Here is a 4,830-nt window from a genome sequence, read left to right as displayed (position 1 = left end):
AATGTTAGCCTTTTTATTTTAGTTGGTCCTATTGTCATGTTTCCCATTTCACCTTTTATTCGAATTATCTGTGCCTTTCCTTTATTAGTTTTGCTAGTGGTTTGCTGATTTTATTGACCTTTCAAAGAACCAACTCTTGGTTTTGTTGATGGTTTCAGCTGTTCTTCTGTTTTTCATTTCATTTATTTCTGCTCTAATTGTTATAACTTCAGGGTTTTTTTAGAGGGTGTCATCTTTTCTTCCTCTTCTTTTTCAATTTGTTAGCAGTGTTGGGTTAGAGAGTCAATGGTCATTTTTTTCCTGCCTTTTGATGTATTTGCTTAATGCTATAAAGTGACCTTAGATTATTGCTTTGGCTATTTCCCAGAGGTTTTGGTAAGTGGTATTTTCATTGTCATTTGTTTCAAGAAAATTTTTAATTTCATTTTTTATTTCTTCTTATACCCACTCATGTTCAACCATGGTGTTGTTCAACTTCCAAATGTATGGTTTTTTTACTCCTTTATCTTCTTGTTATTAATTTCTAATTTTATAGCATTGTGGTCTGAGAAGATGCTTTGTACTATTTCTATGGTTTATAATTCATTGATTCTTGCCTTGTCCCCCAAATTGTGATCTATTCTGGAGAATATTCCATGCACATTGGAGAAGAAGGTATACTGTGCATTTTGAGGGTGCATTAGCCTATAAATATTTATGAGGTCAAGTTGGTTTGTTGTGTGGTTTAATTCTTCAGTATCTTTGTTGAGTTTCTTTCTGGTAGTTCTATCTTTTCTTGAGAGTGGTGTATTGAAGTCTACAACACTATAATAGTGTTGTCTATTTCCTTTTTCAGTTTTGTTAATGTTTGTTTTATATATTTTGCAGGTCTATCATATGATGCATAGGTAATTATTATTGTTTGTTCTCATGTTTTATAGACCCTTTAAACATTATGTAGTGACCTTCCTTGTCCTTTGTGATGGTTTCTGTGATTAAAATTTATTTTATTAGCGATTAATATTGCCAACTCCTGCTTTTCTCTGGTTGCCATTTCCTTGTAATGTTTTTTCCCCCTCATCCTTTAATTTTTAATCTTTCTTTATCTTTACTTTTCAGGTATGTCTGGATTTTGGTTTTTTATCCAATCTATCACTCTTTTTCTCTTCAGTGGTGCATTTAAAACATTTGCATTCAGTGTGATTATTGAGAGGCATGGTTTTATTGCTATCATTCTGTTGACTTCTTTTTGGTGTTGTTCCTAGTTACTTCTGTCCATCCTGCTTTCTGTGGCACCTCTCTAACAAGGACATCTTTCAGTGTTTCCTGCAATGCTGGTCTTGTTTTTACAAACTCCCTTAGGTTCTGTTTTTCTGGGAAAATCTTGATCTCTCCTTCATATTTGATGGACAAATTCACTGGGAAAAGTGTTCTTGGCTGACAATTGTGTTCTTTGAGTTTTCTGTATGTGTCATTCCACAGTCTTCTTGCTCACATGGTTTCTGCTGAGAAATCACCACTTAATCTTGTCTGCTCTCCCTTATAGGTTACTCTTTGTTTCTCCCTCACTTCTTTCAGAATTCTCTCCTTATCTTTGGTTCTGACAAATTTGACTATGATCTGCCTTGGTGCTTTTCATTTAGGGTCTATTTTATATGGTGTTAGCTCAGCTTCTTGAATATATATTCTTTCATTCTTCATTATGCCTGGGAAGTTTTCTTCTAATAATTCTTCCACAACTTTTTTGGTGCTTTTACTTTCTTCTTCCTGTTCTGGGATCCCGATGATGTGCATGTTGTTATTTCTCTTGATGGTGTCCCATATTATTAGGTTTTCTTCTTTTTACTTCCTTTTTCCCTAAACCTATTAGTCTTCTCCTGTATCAAAGTTCTTAATTTTTTTGCTGTTTGTACCTTTCTTTAATTGTTTATCATTAATTCACAACCTGGCTATACAATTGCCCTAGTTATTTAATTGTGTTCTAACAAAAATATTGGCATTGGATGGCTTTAATAAAAAGAAATTAATTTTCTCACAGTTTAAGAAGATAGAAGCCAAGTTCAGGGCACTGTAGGAAGGTTGTAGAGGTTGGTCTGTAAGGTGTTCCTTTACTAAATCTTTCTGGTTCCAATTCATCTGCTATTCAGAGGATGACTAATGGACAGTCTCCTCCCATTATGATTTTTAAAATTTTTTAAGATCTTATTTTATATTGGTTTGCTTACAAAGTACAGATAAATTTTGTTCCACACTATTTTTCATTCATAATGTGTTTCACACAACATATCCCATGCATTATGTTTTGCAAAATTAGTAACCAATGGACTTAGCCCATCATTACCCTGTCTTTTCAGGTCCCCACCAGATCCTCTTCATTTCCTTCACCCCCTCCCTCCCTCCACCAAATTATGCAACCCTACATTTTTGCCCCTATCTATCTTCACCTCTCTGTCTCCCCACTGTGGGTCTCCATACATGTTTCACTAATTATCCTTCTATTTTTGCAGTAGGGATCTTATATAGTATTCGTCCTTATAAGAATGAGTTAGTTCACTCAACATACTGCTCTTCAGAATCTCCCAAGTTATGTAGTATTTTTCAAAAGTATTGCTCCTGAGTGCTTCATAGTATTCCATTGTGTGAATGTACAACAATTTCTCAGTTGCAGTTGAATATTTGGGCTGTTTCAATGTTCCTGTGATGGTGAATAATGCTCCTATGAACACTGATGTAAAAATATCTGTTTGTGTCTCAGTTCTTATTTCCTTAAGGTATATTCCTAGTATTAGAATAGCTGGGTCATACAAAATTTTTTTTGTGCAAGGTTTTGAGGAAATGCCAAATTGCCTTCTAGAGTGATTGTACCAGTTTACAATCCCATCAACAGTGTATGAGAGTTCCCACTTCTCCATATTCTCTCCAACATTTATTGCTTGCTGCCCTCCTAAACTTTGCCATTATTACTGGAGTGAGATAGTATCCCATTTTGGTTTTGATTTGCATCTTATTGGCAGTGATTTAGAGCACTTTTCCACGTATCTTTTGGCCATCCAAATATCTTCCTTTGTGAAAAGTCTTTCCATGTCTTTTGTCCATTTTATAATTGGTTTATCAGTCTTTTTCTTCTAGAGGCCCAGTTGTTGTTGTTATGTGCTGTTGAGTCATTTGTGACTTATAGCGATCCTATATACAGTAGCTCTGAACCCTGCTCTATTCTGAGCCAACCCTATTGTCTCTGACACAGCTATCCCCATTACCCCAGTCACTGAGTCAATCCATCTCATTGAAAGTCCTCCTCTCTTGTGCTGTTCCTCTACCCTCCCTAGCATGATGTCATTCTCCAAAGACTAGTTCCTCTTTGCAACATGCCCAAAGTATGTCTGATAAAGTTTCAGAATCCTTACCTCAAAGGAGCAGCCTGGTTTCACCATTTCCAGAACAAACCTGTATTCCCCTGCAGCAACACATCTGAAAATGATTAATTCTTTCTGTTATCCCTAGTCATTGTCCAGCTTTCTTATGCACAGCAAGTAACTGCAAAGACCGTGGCCTGGATTAGACTCACCTTAGTCTCCATACTGATATTGTTACTCTTCAGTACTGTGGCGAGGTCCCTGGAAGCAGTAGGCCCAGTATTATTGTGTAACCTTTTGTTATGAGACCCTTGTCTGAGATGGTATTGTCAAATGTTTTTCTCAGTTTTTAGGTTTTCTTTTCACTGTATTTGAAGAAAGGTTTTGAATAAAGATTTAATCTTTAGGAAGTCCCATCTATCAATTTTATCCTCTCCAGACTGTGCATTTCTGGCTATATTTGTCAGTATCTTTATATCATAGATTAGGCCTTCTAAACATGGTACCCGTTTGTCTCTTATGAACTTTATGGTTTGGAGTTTTACTCCCAGGTCTCTGATCCACCTAAAGGTGATTCTTGTGTATGGTGTGAAATACACAAAAATCAACTCAGCATGGATCAACAGAGAATCACTATGTGTTGAAATTCGTCCAACAGCAGTGAATGACTGGAAAGGCCTTCCTTGTCTCCTTTCAACATCACATATACCTTGGATATCTCCATGTGTCTTGATATCTATCTTTCTTTGATTTTTAGGAAGTCCTAGCACAGGGACCCAAAATTAAAAAATATATGCTTCACTTGGTGTCTTCTTTCTCTGTAGGAGTAAGTCTCATTGCCTGATGTTCCCTTGTTCAATACTTTTTATATCTCAAAAATCATTGATCCAAAACATAACCTAATACTATAGACTGTGTCCTACTTCATAAAGAAAACTGCCACCGTCACTCATTAACATAACAATGAACATATCCTCCCTCCCACAGACGTCTTTATAACACTCAAAATAATTATATTTTATTAAAAAAATGGAGGTTAGTTATACCATAATATTGAAAATCATGGCTTAACTAAGTTGACATATAATTGAGGGAGGTACAATTGAATCCACAATAGAAACTTCCTTTCTTCTTCTTCCTCTCTTGCTGTCTCTTTGTCTCTCTCTGTCTCTCTCACACACACATACACACAAACATACACTAATACACAGACACAGATTGTCAACAATTCCTACCATCCTTACACACTGTGAAGGATTATGTTTGTGACAGAGCCCTACTCAAGTAATTTTGATATTCTTACAATTTTTTGTGTGGAGTAATGTCCTTGGTAAGGGTTCTAAAACACAAGACATATGTTAGATCTGAGGGCCTGGAAAATTGTTAGCATATATAACCCCAGGTAGAATAAACAAATCAGAATAGTGGGGGTAGGCCAAATTGTGAGCATTCTCTAGCATGCCTCACATGATTCCCAGGTTAAATTGTAGTTCAGGAT

Source organism: Elephantulus edwardii, unplaced genomic scaffold (genome assembly GCF_000299155.1).
Source record: "Elephantulus edwardii isolate Elephantulus edwardi_28Jun2011 unplaced genomic scaffold, EleEdw1.0 scaffold00316, whole genome shotgun sequence".
In the NCBI taxonomy this organism is placed as follows: domain Eukaryota; kingdom Metazoa; phylum Chordata; class Mammalia; order Macroscelidea; family Macroscelididae; genus Elephantulus; species Elephantulus edwardii.
Note: the sequence above shows the minus strand (reverse complement) of the source record.